The 15,376-nt window shown below is 40.7% G+C and overlaps 1 long non-coding RNA gene across 1 annotated transcript in view; it reads right to left on the reverse strand.

Annotated features, from left to right (window-relative positions):
- Positions 1 to 1,991: 1,991 nt before the first annotated feature.
- The window catches only part of LOC140001911 (uncharacterized), a 30,552-nt gene continuing 17,167 nt past the window's right edge, over positions 1,992 to 15,376 (reverse strand). The window contains exons 4-6 of the long non-coding RNA XR_011807691.1: positions 12,994 to 14,868; positions 7,500 to 7,583; positions 1,992 to 2,180 (exon numbers count right to left, since the gene is read on the reverse strand). This is a non-coding gene — a long non-coding RNA (uncharacterized lncRNA). The remainder of the gene's footprint in view (positions 2,181 to 7,499; positions 7,584 to 12,993; positions 14,869 to 15,376) is intronic.

The following is a 15,376-nucleotide window of genomic DNA, read 5'->3' on the forward strand; positions in this document are numbered from 1 at the left end:
ATCCTTCCATGTCACCTGGCATTAGTCAGTAAATATACCTTGACAGCAGTGAATTCTCACATAAGGTTATAATAAATATGAACACATTTTGGATAAAATAAACTTTGCTACACAAGTGCTAGCAACTTTCTTGTTTGTAATTTCTACATGTTACTTAAAATACTAACAATGTATTTACATGACGTCGCTGCTTAGGTATGTTAATTAACTGAAGCTTAACAGTCATAAACCGCCAGGAATGTAATGAAGAAAACTAGTATTTGCTTTACTACCTTTTTCCATACTTTAAAATATTGATGTAAGCTCAATTTTTACATTCTTCTGCTTTTTCTGTCTTTTAAGTCTCCCCCTTTGTCTTCTTAAACCTTTGTTCTTCATGGGTGGGAGCAAGCAGCTCCACATCCCAACCTGTTCCAATTAAAGTAATGTGAAAAGCAACATCGTAATATTTTCCTTGACTGACATCTTCCAGAAATAATTGTTACGATCAAATGATAAGCCAATTCCTGCCCCATGCATAGTACATTTATATCCTGAGCCACAGCCTCACTTGGCTCTGCTGCCAGCCAAGTGGGATATCTCATGCTATTTGCATTTTGCACCCAACTTTTTATACTCTGGCACTCCCTAGGCAAAGCTCTCGGTTTAGCCCAGCGCCAGTCCGTGACACACTATGCCTCGTGTTTTGTGAGAAAGCAGTGGCAGATGTCTGGTATTTGGCAGTGCCACAGACCCGTAAATCACGGAGTCACATGAAGGAGGAGGAATTAGCATTATATTGCTGTCTGGGGAAAGGGCTTTTCAGGGTCCCCTTTGAGCACGGGGCACAGAACCACAACAGCAAGCACAGCCAAGGGTCACAGCACCTCCCACAACCAGGCCTCACACCAGGCCGGGCTGTGACAGACCAGTTCACGTGTTGAGTGCCCACCTACGGTACCAGGTTCCCAAACTCATCTGTCTCACTCCTATAAACAGGAGAAACACTCGGAAAAATCCTTGTACTCACTACCCCATTTTTAAGTCAGAAGTGTAGGAAGTTAGCGTTAGGTTAGAGGTTGGACTCGATGATCTTGAGGTCTCTTCCAACCTAGAAATTCTGTGATTCTGTGATTCTGTGTGAAAGGGACCACAGCATAGGCAAAAATTGCAGGGTCAAAAGTGAGGGCAAAGCCACTCCACAATTAAGAGAGAGCTGGAAATTGAGGATGGCCACAAGCCAGACAAATGTCTCACCAACAAGACTGCCCCACAGCACGTCAGTGGGTTAGGGTGAAGGACAGGATACGCACAGGCTTCATCAGCACCTCACTGAGCACCAAAAAGTGGAATAACGGCAGGGCAATCAAGTAGCACTTTGTGAAAAGCAGACAACAGCACTAAGAAAAGGCATACCCACAGCTCAGAGAAGAGGAAAGAGCCCCCTAGACTGAGCTTAGTGCTCCTGGGCCCTTTGGTAGAGCTGGGGATGTGCAGGTGAGCATGGTCAGGGCCATCAAGGCCTATCAGTGCAACCAGAGCCCTTACCACAGGCTCCCATCCCATCTATCTGAGAGTGTCCCTGGCCTTACAGAGCTGTGGGAAGGAAGACTTCTAGTCAGATGCTTTGAATAAAGCGTGGGTGAGGTCCCCTTGGGTTCAAGGGTGCTGTTCAGGTCAGTAGCCCTAATGACTACTGAGACAACAGAGCTTCTCCTGAACTCATGGTAATAGAAAAGTCTCAGTGCTCTGGCTACCTCTGCCCAAGATGTGGGTGTATGTGGGCTGGGCTGGTGATCCGAGTGATGAGGCTTCATCATAGAAAACATGAAGAAGTGGATCAGTCTGTACAGACTGTAGTGCCCAAGGCAGTTGGATACTGGGTTGACTTAGTCAGCAGTAGGAAAAGAAATTTAACTCATTGAAATTTAACTCTTTTAGAAAGTGAAAAAGGACTTTGTACCTTTGGGGGTCACTTGTAACTTTCATTCATGTGCAGCGTGTGAGTTACTGGGCTTCTTGGAGGCATCATGCTTGCATAAATATATTTACTCCTCCATATTTTCTGTGTAGCTTCTTTAGCCTGTTCTGTCAGAATGTAGCCTCTCATTCTTTTCATTCTTCTTAGTTTCCTTGGTTTTGATTTCACTTACAAAACAGTAAACTAGAGCCTCAGATGGGCCCACCTCATTATGAATCAGCTGATAGGGGGGAGAATAACAACAACAAAAAACAAAGTTATTAAATATCTTCACTCCAGATCATGTTTTTAAGCTTTTTGCATTTATTTTCACAGTAATGTGTAGAGATTAGAAGAGAATGGGGTCCCAGTGGTGTAAGGCTTTATCCAAATATGTGTTAGAGACTGCATCCACAGAAGTGATTATAATGCTAAAGTGGACACAAAATAGAAAATAAACTATTTGGGAAGTAGGCATTCTTCTTAGAGCCCGGCAAACATGGCAATTCATTATTCAAAGAGGGTACCAGGAGCCTGTTATGTTATCTCTATTCAGTTTCTACTGAATTCTGCTTAAACCTCCTAGCATTTATCTCTATGAGTAGCTACTGTGCAATGCAGTGCTCTAGCTACACACAAAACCTACCAAGTAGCTTCCTTATTTAAATTACTAGTCCATCTGCCCTCCAGATAAATGAATTTATTTATTTATTTATCTTAATCTGGATATTTATTTGAAGATTTAGGTGCTCCAAAAGTTTCTCCATAATTTTTTGTTTGTTTGTTTGTTTTTTAGATAAGCACCATTATTTCCTAGTGCATGTTTTAATGATTTAAATCATTTATTCAGTTCCTGCACTGGGAGGACAGGAAACCAGCTAGACTTTACTGTGCTGAAGGTGAATTATTTCTTTGCTGGGCCTACACTGCCACCTACAGTACAGTAAAGTTTGCAGCTGGAAATTATGTGTAATAAAAATATAGCCATAACTATGAAGAAGTCTTATTTGTTCAAGGGCATAACGGACAAATACACAGAACTGAAATTTTAGAGCCTTTAAAAATCAAGGTGCTTCTTATTTTCCTTTGAAATACTTCTAAGAAATTAATGAATCATCAAAAGGAGTAAACAAATTGATACAGACAGTACATAATTTAGTAAAATGATCTCATATTTTATGAAGCTTTAAGTGGACTACATGTATATATAGAAATGTATGTGAAAAGGCATCATGAATAGCAAATATTTATTGCAATTATGTTTAAGTTTTGCTCCCAAAACTCCTTAAGACTTAGGGAAATGCACACTTTATTTGTATTAGTTAAAAAAAAGTCAATATGTAAACATAGCTTGATCATGAAATGAATCATCACTGAAATGAATCATAGAATAGCTTGGGCTGGAAGGAACCCTAAAGACCATCTAATTCCACCCCCTCACCATGGGCAGGGACACCTCTCACCAGACCAGGTTGCCCAAAGCCCCATCCAGCCTGGCCTTGAGCACTTGCAGGGATGGGGCATCCACAGCTTCTCTGGGCAGCCTGTGCCAGTGGCTCACTGCCCTCATAGTAATAAATTTCTTCCTTATATCTAATCTAAAACTACTCTTTGAGTTTAAAATTGTTACTCCTTGTCCTGAATGGATGAAGACTCCTTTCCTCCTAAACAGATAAATGGGCTTACTGCCCATACAACCTTTCTCTTGTCTTCTGCATAGGGCCCTGTGTCACCAGGGTATGGCTTTCAACCCAGCCTGGAGTGGCTGGGAGTAATCCCCACCTATCCCAAAAAAGCAAAGCAACTGTGTAATGTGTCAGAGCCCTGGAAATCCCTGGTCTCCCTGCTGCTCCCTGGAGATTGTGCCCATGAGGTTGGGCGAGGTGTGTTGGTGCTGCTGTGCTCCCGGGTGAGGTGGGCAATAAGCAGAACATTAGCCGTGATGAGTTGTGCGGAGTGAGTTAAGTGCTATAAAGTGGCCTTGGGAATTGCTCTAAGCAATTTCATTTTATTTACTACCAACCTGAGTTGAAGATAATATACCTCAGGCCTTTAAACAACATTGTCAAGGTTCAAGGACAGAAAAAGTGGCCTGAATTTTAGGACTGAATTCAAATATTATTTCTTTCAAGCGTAACTCCTTTTCTGTAGTCATAGGAAAAAATACCTGAAAGCAGGGTATGATACAAAAGTACCCAGAAGTGCTCCATTTCATTCTGAAATAGAGACAGATTGCAGCTTCTACATTCAAGGATGTCTGCTTATGATCCGTGTAAAATATCTGTTGTAATACATTAGGCTGAGTGATATTTTGTGCAAGTTCCTACTTTTTCTGAATTACCCTTTGCAGGATTTTTAAAGAAAAGAACACTTCAGACAAGAAAATGAATAAAAAACCTTGAATCCCTACTGGATTTTTTGGGAAAAAAAATTTAATCTCAGAAAACCTGTCATTAACCTGCTAGAGCATCATCTTGGGAACTGGGTATTGTGAATAAGCCAAGAGGATACAGGGGACACGGCTGTTCTTTTGGTTAGGGTGAAAATGAAGAAAGGTGTAATACTACAACAGAAAATAAAAACTGAAATACAGATAACTTCTAATTTTATTTTTTTTTTACCCTAAAATATCCTCTACTTTCTTATTAGACACAACCAATTTACTCAAAATAAGCTAGTCATGCATGATTATCATGAATAGAAACTCATTTTATGAGTTCATAGAATCATAGAATCATAGAATATCCTGAGTTGGAAGGGACCCTTAAGGATCATCAAGTCCAACTCTTGACACCGCACAGGTCTACCCAAAAGTTCAGACCATGTGACTAAGCGCACAGTCCAATCTCTTCTTAAATTCAGTCAGGCTCGGTGCAGTGACCACTTCCCTGGGGAGCCTGTTCCAGTGTGCAACCACTCTCTCTGTGAAGAACTTCCTCCTGATGTCAAGCCTAAACTTCCCCTGCTTCAGCTTAACCCCGTTCCCGCGGGTCCTGTCGCTAGTGTTAATGGAGAAAAGGTCTCCTGCCTCTCGACACCCCCTTACGAGGAAGTTGTAGACTGCGATGAGGTCTCCCCTCAGCCTCCTTTTCTCCAGGCTGAACTGGCCCAGTGCCCTCAGCCGTTCCTCGTACGTTTTCCTCTCCAGGCCTTTCACCATCTTCGTAGCCCTCCTCTGGACACTCTCCAACAGTTTCATGTCCTTTTTATACTGTGGTGCCCAGAACTGCACACAGTACTCGAGGTGAGGTCGCACCAGCGCAGAGTAGAGCGGGACAATCACCTCCCTCGACCTACTAGCGATGCCGTGCTTGATGCACCCCAGGATACGGTTGGCCCTCCTGGCTGCCAGGGCACACTGCTGGCTCATATTCAACTTGCTGTCTACCACGACCCCCAGATCCCTCTCTTCTAGGCTGCTCTCCAGCGTCTCATCGCCCAGTCTGTACGTGCAGCCAGGGTTTCCCCGTCCCAGGTGCAGGACCCGGCACTTGCTCTTATTGAACTTCGTGCGGTTGGCGATCGCCCAGCTCTCCAACCTATCCAGATCCCTCTGCAAGGCCTTTCCACCCTCATTCGAGTCCACAACTCCTCCAAGTTTGGTGTCATCGGCAAACTTGCTCAAAATACCTTCTATTCCTACATCCAGATCGTTTATAAAAATATTGAAAAGTACCGGCCCTAAAATGGAGCCTTGAGGGACCCCACTTGTGACCGCCCGCCAGCCTGACGCAGCCCCATTCATCATAACCCTTTGGGCCCTGCCCGTTAGCCAATTGCTCACCCATCGTATGATGTTTTTATTTAGCTGTATGGTGGACATTTTGTCCAGTAGGATCCTATGGGAAACCGTGTCAAAAGCCTTGCTGAAGTCCAAAAAAATCACATCAGCTGGTTTCCCTTGGTCCACCATACGGGTGATCTTATCATAAAAGGAAATCTGGTTAGTTAGGCAGGACCTACCCTTCACAAACCCATGCTGGCTGGGACCAGTGACTGCTTTGTCCCCCAAGTGCGCCTCAATAAGTTAGAGTTCAATTAGTTAAAGGACAGAATCAACATTCTTAGGTTATAGCTGAAGGATCTGGAAGGATGTTGTCATCTTTTTCAAAGAAAATACAAAAAAATGAAAAGAATTTTTTGTCATTTCTGAAGAAAGCTCTGAAATCATAAGACTGGATTTTCAGCTAATGCAAAGTAGTGTAGCAAGCTGAGTTTTCAATGTCTTGTCAGTAGCTCTCATTTCTAAATACTACCTATTATGCAGTAAGGGTGGATTTGCAGCGGGAGAATGCAATGCTTACTATTTTTCCTTTCTTGTACTTTCAGTTCTAGCATAGTCCTTTTTGTGTGCCTGTATATGTATGTGTATGCATATGCATACATATATTTATATGTGCATACATACATGCACACTGCATTATACTGGGTAATATTAAGGAACCTGAAAGAGAAGTCTGAAAGTCAAAGATTAAACATTCAATTCTAAATAGCTCACAGTAGTCTTACAACTCCCACTGCTGGTGAGGGAGAGGTGGGCTGAGAACTGAACAGGAGCTGGCAGTCTGTCACTCACCGAAAATAACACCACCAAAAGGCTCAGAGAGGAGGCTGTGAGATGAGGCCCTTTTTGGATGCATGTCCGGAGGCCGAGCAGCCTTGCCTGAGGTTTGTGTGCAGGAGAATCAACAGATGCTGCTGGTACCTCCAGTGGCTCCTGCCTAAACTGGGTCTGGTCCCTACCGCCCACCTCAGCCAGGGCAAGGGACAGGTAAGCTGGGAGGAGCTGCTGCCCCTGTGTCCCTTTGCTGTGACAGTGACTGCTGTGACACCCTGGACAAGCCTCTGTGTTGTGAAGTCCCATAGGAATCGGCCTCTTGGCTGGCTATGGCCAGCGGGCTTTGAGGTGTCCCAGTCTGAACTAGGCTTCATGAAATGCTGCCTTAAGATTTGAGGGATATTTACGAAGGGGCTCCCACAATGTAAAATTTCCCAAAGCACAGGAAGCATCCCTTTCACTTCTATAGGAAGTTTGTTGGCCAGGTCTTGGGGAGGGGAGGGAAAAAAAAAAAAAAAAAAAAAAAAAAAAAAAAAAAGAGCATCCCTCTGACAACAGCTCATTTGGGGCTACATCCTAAAATAAGAACATTTAATACTGGAATCTCCACAAGATGGCACTTATAAATATTAAAATAGCATTACTTGCTTGTAGGAGGTGGTGCTGACAATATGATTCATCAGATGCAATTTATTTTAGCTCGGTTTTGCGTAGGACTACCTGAGTTGTAAGATAAAACTCTTTAGTCTGAGATTAAGTCAACAGTGGGCAGCAAATATCAATTCTCTGGGTTTTCTGTTGCACAGGGTATGTGCATATATTATTGCCATCTCCCCTGTCATCCTGGTGAGATGGGAAGAATATTATGAAATGAGGTTCTAGAGGTCAATGCTCCATAAAAACTAGTGCCTGCCTAGCAAATGATGTGAGGCTGCGCTTCATATTAACTAGCTTGTTAGAAGTTAATGGCTTTACTCAGATAATCTAAGCATATATACTTACTTGGCTTGTTGGACTGTCACACTGAACAGAGTGAGCAGCACACAGCTGTGACAGCGGGGGATTTTGATCTCGTGTAGGGAAAAGCTAGAAAAATAAATTGAAGGAATCATTAAGAAAAGTAGATTGTGAGGTTGGAGGGTGAGGAGGGGGAAGGCTGTGGGAGGAAATTATAACAAATCTCAAACAGTTGAGATAAAAAAGGGAAAGTGAAATCACTGCAGAGAGGTTAAGAGAAAAATACAATGGAAAATATGTCTCCTTGGTATTCGTGTTATTGCCAGCTACAAGGAAGAGACCACATCCAAACTTGTACTTTTTCCAAATGGTGTTCAACAACTGGCATGGGCCCTCGTGCTGAGGATAAGATGGTCTGGGGTCCAGTCAGCTTCCTGATGTTTACTCAGCCCTGTGTCCCTCCATCCCACAGGATCCACAAGTTCATTTGCTGGGGCTGCACATTTGTTCACTACCCCATGTAGCTCAGCCGTGTCAAAGGGCAAGAATCATCAAGAGAAAAAATAAACAGAAGTGACTATAATAAGGAAAAATACTCTCCCCAAGGGGCTTGTATTTGTAGAGACTTTACAATTCAATCAAAAGCTTTTTTCCATATGATTAAGGTTGCTTTAAAACACTAAGTCTCAGCTTGAGATCTGCTACAGAAGTTATCTTCAAAATTGTTGTATCTTCATTTAACAAATCATGCAGGAAAAGCAAAGACGTGGAGCCAGATGATTTCTCTTCCCCTTCACACCCTACCCCAACCTGCTTTTTTAATGGCTATATACAGCACTGGACTGCTCTGTGTATGCCTCAGGTTGACCTCATGACTTCTTCTGCAGGGTTCAGTCAGCCACTAAATGGCTCAAAAAACCTGACGGAAACATTCCCCAGCTCCTGCATCACTGTATCACTGCCTCCAGTTGTGCAGAAAACAACTTCCTATCATGTTTTGCTATTGGGTCTTTGTCAAAATACTTAATTTTTTTTTTTTATTGCCCCCATCCCCCACATGATTTGTTTGCCCATTTGTTATTTTGTTAACTAGGAGGATTTAACAGCTTCTGGTGAGTATCTAGGACTGGCTTTACTTGAAGTAATTATATTTCAAATGGATTTTCATGCCTGAGTGATCATGTCTTGCCAAGAAGTTCCTTTGGCACTAAATTTTATTACTTAAAACACATTAGAGGAAGAACTTGCAAGGCACGATCATACCCTTCAAAACTGCTATTGTAATAACTGCTTCTAGCAAATTCTCTGTGGAGTGAAACTGTTAGTACATCTCTGAAAGAATTACGGCGTGCACAACAAACGGGCTGTCCTTTCCAGTGGCAGGGGAAGGATGGCACTCGAGACCCTTCAGGGGCTATGGGAAGTGTCTGCAGCTCCTGTTTGAAGTATCAGGGTGTGTGCATGTGCCTGAGCAAAGAGGGCCTGAAGGCAGGAGGGACCTTCCTCACCTTCTCTGAGGCAAAGCTGGGGTCAGATCCAGCCAGAGGAGGAATCATCACCCTGGCAGTAAACAACCAAGAATGGCTGAAGAAAAAAATAACTTTTAAAATCTTATTTCTCCTGCCATCTATCACACTTCTAGCACCTAGCCATCCCCATCCAGACTAAACACAAGCATCTGGGGTACTGCGACCACAGCAGTTTGCAGAAGGACACCAGGGACCCCCAGGGCAGTGCTGAGGAGGGGATTATGGCCCTGCCTAACACTGCAGCTTCCCCAGGTGACACTCGGAAGTTGTGATGAACCACTGAACCACTTAAAAAGTAAATCTGTATGTTTGCTGCCTTTGCACTCCTTACTTTGGCTGTTGCTGTGCTATTTCTGGTGCTAAACGTAGCATCTTGATCTCCAGAGAACCTCAAAGTGTATGTAATTTTAAAAATGAAATCAACATACAAGTTTTCCTCTTTTCCCTTCAAAGATATGTGTATTCTCTCAGCTCAGCTTCTTTGATATGTAAGACTGAAAATATTCATCCTTAGATTTTTCTACATATAAAATGCTGCAGAAATAAATGATGCTGCAAGGTTTCTAATACCAGAGAAAGCAAATTTTGCCTTTAAAAAGGGAAATTCTAGTTTAGTAATGGGATTTGCTACTTGGTGGTTCTAGGCAGCAAACATTAAACTGGTTTTTAATATGAAAATATTTGCATTTGTATTTAAACTCATCTCATGAATTTTTACCTCTGTAAGCAGCGTTCCTTGTACAATAACCCAGACACCAAGAGTAACTGACAAAAACCAGAAACAGTTCCAGAAGTTACCTTTAGGACATGATCCTTCACTGCTTTTCACCTACTCAGTGCTTATGCATCAATATTAATATATTCACTCTACATTTATACATGAGTAGTTCCAAATTAAAGTTAATACACGAATGTTTGAATAGCAAAAATACGCCTCTAGCAATGGTGACTCATTTACTTCTAGCCATAGTAGAAGCCTTTAGTGATGTATTTTTTCCCATTATATCTGAGTAAGATGTACAAAGGTCCTAACCGTGATGTTTTCATCGTAATAATAGTATGTGAGCACATGAGCCTGCACTTGATTTTGGTACCATGACTAGTCTTCACTTGAACATTTTTCCCAGGTTGTAGAAAGACAAAGAGTCACCAACACGCAAAGGTATTAATATATATTCAGAGCATGATCTACTGTATTTGAAAGCATTGTGGCAGGTGGTGCCGGCAGGCTCCCTCTGAAATAGCCCAGCAATGCCAAAAAAATAAATATTTTGAGGGATATCTGACAACCTGAAGATTGTGCCTTCAGGTGAAAATCTGAGAAATGACTCTATCTCATATCACCTACCTGCTAGGTGATTTTGAAAGGTGATTCTTCAGGCCTTTTCAGAAGGCTACACTAGAGGTGCAACTCAAGGTTTGGCTCAGGAGGTAAGTCCTTGCCATGCCTCTTAATAAAGTCAGTCTATGGGAGTAGATATAATTCACGGTTTTACTGAGGCTATACATGGACCTATGCAGCGCCATTAGGTATTTCCTGAAAACATCTTAGTATTTATGATCTGAGAGTAGAACATGTGTGAATATGTACAAGGAAATGAGCTGTAAAAGGAAGATGTACACTGTAAAAACTAGAAATTAGGAATAATAAAGGTAACTAAATGAAAAAAAAAATGAGAGTCTAAATTGCAAAATGTAGACTAGGAGATGAGCTTCATCTCAGTTAAATCTGTTTTGTCTACTGTAGCTGTAAAGACTGGTAATAAAATTCTGAAACTGTGGAATGCATCTTCAGCAGAATATGAGAGCTGGAGTTAATTCACTTTTGGACTGAGGGAGAAGGGAAGGTTTTGTTTTTGAACACTCATTTGATGGGCTGCAAAATGAGGCTTAAAAGTGGGCAAAGTGTAGCAGTGACAATAGATGGCAGTGTAGCCTCAGAAAAATCTATTTCTTATTTTTTTTAGCTTGTGTCTGGGATTTCCTCTTTTAAGGGGATGGGAGGAAATAATAACCCTCTTTCACTTTGAGAAGAGCATCAGGAGTCAGAAGTCAAGACTATTACTAGCTTTCATCTGAGGTTAATTTTCTTTCCAGATTTTTTTTTTCTTAAATCATCTTTAAATCATCTTGAGGATTTGTGTGAAGATTTCATACTTGGAATTGACCTTGAATCATATGGTTACAAATGCAGACCAAATGACGGTTCTTTTTTTTTTTTTTTTTTTTTTTTTTTAATACATGGTCTGTATACTAGGATAAAAAACCTAAGGGGCCCAATCAGCTTGAAAGCAATTCAATTAAAGAATGTGTTAAAGTGGTTTAGGATGCTCTGCCTGCCTGCTAGATCTTCTGATGATTCCACAAGATTTATATTTCCTGGCTATTCAAACACCAATATTCTCTTCCTTGTTGCAGTGTGAGACCCTTATAAACAACAGCATGGAATTTGACAGGGAAGATCAACAAAGCTATTCATGAAGTTAATAAATCTGAAAAACAGCCTTCCTTCCAGGCTCTTGCAGGTAAAGCTTTTCCTGCAGCAGAGCAAGTTCTGAGGTTGAAGAAAAACGATGATTGGTGGCTCTGGATGGGATTCAAGGCATTTTCCTTATGCTATCGCAGATATTTTCTAATGTGACCTTTGGCAACCTGCCTAATCTCTTCCTCTGCTTCTTAAGTCTGTACAATGGAGATAGCAGTTTAATTTGTCTATCTTCAGGGTAAAGCTTGTGTCTTACTCTGCTGTTCTCTGCTAGAGGAGTTCTGGTATTGAACAGGAGTTTTCAGTTGCATAATACAAATAAAGTTAGCAGTACTTGTTTACTAGTTTCAAGGTTGGAGGGGAGCATCAGAAACAGAGTCAGTGTATCAGTAAAGTCATTTAATATGAAGTGCTTCAGTAGGCCACAGCCACAAGTGGCCTGATCCTTAAGCAGAAAACAGCAGTGACATCACTAACCTAAAGTAAGGATATTTTTAGATTAAATGTTCTCTTTGAGAGAGCATTTGAAGTTTCCAACTAACAGGAAAATATGATAATTTCAAGGAAATTGGATATTTATGGGAAAACAGAGATGGAATATGTGTTCTAATGCTTGTTTTGCTCACAAGAGCAAAAATTTAAATTTGTTTCCAAGTTTAGGGTATTAATCTGAGTAATATGAACTGCAGCACAGGTCTTTCCTGTTCATATTGTTGTTTATCATGATTAAAGAGCAACCGTATCTAGATAAGAGTTGAAACTCCCCCTTGCTGCCTCTTCTGAGGCAAGTAGGTCTTCATTGTCTTCCACTGCTGGTTCACTATGCAAGGCCATACAAAGTGTTCCCCCCTCCTGTATTTTTATTTTATTTTATTTATTTTCCAAAAGAATTCTGGCACTCAAATTCTGCTAGTAGTTTTTTAAGATATATTTTTTTTCCTCCATATTAGTGCTGGAAAAAAGTAGTACCTTTTCTCTAGGTACCTCCTGGACTGTGGTGAGGGTATGAACTTCAAATTTGCCTCTCAGGTATTGGACAGCCTGTGCTTTCAGTAAGGTATCTGTTTGTTCGTGAGCTCTTGGTTATCTGACCAACAGGCTGTGTAGAAAGCCCAGGTACTGAAGCTGTTATGATGGCTGATGCTCAGCTGCTAGTAAACACCAAACAAGTTTTCACTCTGAATCCTCCAGTGAATTTAGGTGAGAGAGGTCATGCTTCTGTGACTGACCTGAAAGCTGTAAAATGCCACTGCTCTCCTGCTGTGAGGAACTGGTGATTTGCAAATTGCATTGAAAATTGGACTTTTCGTGTATTTCCCTTGCCGGGTCTTGAAGCTGCTCAGTGTACAGATTAAGTCTCACTGTTAACATGATTGTTTTGAAATATCACCTTGTGGAAACTTATTATACAGCTATATGAGTTCTGGAAAATAATGGATATTTTCTCTGACTGCAAGCATATGCACTTGTTACTTTTCTGCATACAAGTGATCCTGGAAAGGCTTGGGGTGGGGACTTATCATACCTTGGTTGAACAGGCTGACCTGTGTTGCTCGCAGGTTCCGCCTCCTGGATCCTGCATTGTCAGCTGTACTCTTCTCTGTAAAGAAAAAAAAAAAAAGTGTAGGAATGTAAATGCCTTCATAATTGTCACAAAAGTAGCTCACGTGTACATCACTGAGGCATGCAAAGGAGAGAATGGAGAGTGCCATGTCCCTGCTGGGTAATCCAGGGCAACAAACCCATAACAGACATGGAGACCAGAGGACCAGAGTTATCTAGCAACTTTGAACAGCAGTGAAATGTGTGCACTTAGAAACGAATTAGTTCTTGGCTTAAAAATTTCGAACAGCTAGTTGTGTGATATTTTAGACATAGTATGATTATTTTCCAGACTAACAAATCTTTCTCTATGTCTGATGTTTATGGAAATTGTATCTACTACAAAAAGATCTCCTGAGTATTTCCTTCCTTCTTATCTGCACTACCTGAAATCTATAGATATTAATTGGGTGATGACTGTTTTCAAGCGTCTATGAAATATGAAAATGCTTCAATCCCACATAAATTAATTCAGTAGGAATTATGTACCTAAACATATTTGGAGGTCTGGGTTCTCTGAACAGTATTGTTTAATTAAAAATCCTAGGTGGGTAGGTATAAATATGCAGGTTTTAGGCACAATTAACATGAAATCTATGGCTAAACTTGTACCAAGATCCACCCAATAGGGTGGCTGTAAAAGCAACGGATATCTTAGCATTGTTCCAAGTGGAAGAGAGAGAGCTGAAGATGAGAAACCATGAAAACAGGCACCTTGTGGATCCTATTTCCTCATCTGCTGCTGTTCTGTTTGTGCTGCTGCATTTTCCAGCATGAAGTGGCATGCAGAAGATGAGCTACTTTCCTGAACTTTGCTCTTGTAAAACATTACATGAAGTAAATGGAGATGGGGAAGACTCTCCCCCGTGGCTCCTTCTTACAAGAAATGCCTTCAGCTCTTGAGACGAGTTCGCTCCTTGACCCAGCTTCTGGAACCTGGATGCTAACTACATACATAGCCCTGCTACATAGCACTTAGGAACAATTTTGTGTTTTTTTATTAGATTAGAAAAACAGGAGTAAGACAGAACAAAGGTGAATTGCTCATAAAATAAAATCCATAACCTTTAAAAATATAACTGCAAATACTTGAACAATACCATCCAATGCTCTGTCACTAAACAGGAATGAATTATTCCTTCAGTGTTCTTAAAAGAATGGGGACATAAAGGATTGAACATATTATTCTGCTGTTTCTCTTTATGTGAATTCTGAAATTATATTTACCACATCTGTCACAGTTGGCCTGGAGCACTTTTAGCATAATCTAAAAGCTTTATAAATAAAGGAGAATGAAACTTCATTGTACTTTCCTCAGTGAGACAAAAACTATAATAGGTTTTCATTTCTCTTCATACTTTTTTTTTTTTTTTTTAGTTGGGGAGAAAAAGCAGAATGAAGCATTTAATGGTAGGTTACATTCTGATATATTAGATATATCTCTAAATTAAAGCAATAACACGCATGTCATTTTATCTGTTTTCTCTTACTAAAAATGCAAGACTTCCAAGAGCTAAAAAAAAGTATCATAATAATTTATTGGCTTAACACTTAGAAATATTGGTGAAGGATAGAAATATTGCCTCATAAGCTCATACAGTTGGTTGATACAGCTTGGAAATACCCCAAATCTTTACTGACTCTAAGAGAAGTAGCATTGTACTTAAAGCAGTGATGTAATCTTCCCTTGTTTTTTCCTCACAGCAGCCAATTATGCTATAACTTGTTGTATCTGGAAAATTGAAATGAAGAAGGCCGGTATACTTCTGTCCATGTGCAAATTACTCTGTTGGTGCACCTGTCAGTGAAAAAAAAAAAGATGGTAAACATTTAACTCATCTTTCTGTTTGTAAAACTTCAGTGGCAGATTTGGTAAAATACATATGTAGGTGCCTGTATTTCATGAAATTGATGAGGAAAAAAGAAATATTATTAAAACATAAACACTTTTTTTTTTCCTGACTTGACACCTGTATTTTATCTTTGCTCCAAGCAAAAGCACAACTAAATATATGGTCTGAACTAGCCTATTTCAAACCCAAATACTGATTCTTTCAGATTTCCCTTTATTCCTGATTTAATCTACAAGCACAGTTCCTGTCAAATTACTTTGCTACCTAGCATTTGCTTAGCAATGGTTCTTTCTGTACCAAATTTAGTTGCCAATCTGATGTATTGTTTGGCTAAACCCTATAGAAATCTGCCTTAAAGGCCATGCTGAAAGAACAGGAGGTGGGGGTAGTGGTGAATGCCTGAATGGTTGTTTTCATTCATTAATATTTAATTACCTTAAATCCTTATAGCTA

This window comes from Anas platyrhynchos, chromosome 2 (assembly GCF_047663525.1).
Source record: "Anas platyrhynchos isolate ZD024472 breed Pekin duck chromosome 2, IASCAAS_PekinDuck_T2T, whole genome shotgun sequence".
In the NCBI taxonomy this organism is placed as follows: domain Eukaryota; kingdom Metazoa; phylum Chordata; class Aves; order Anseriformes; family Anatidae; genus Anas; species Anas platyrhynchos.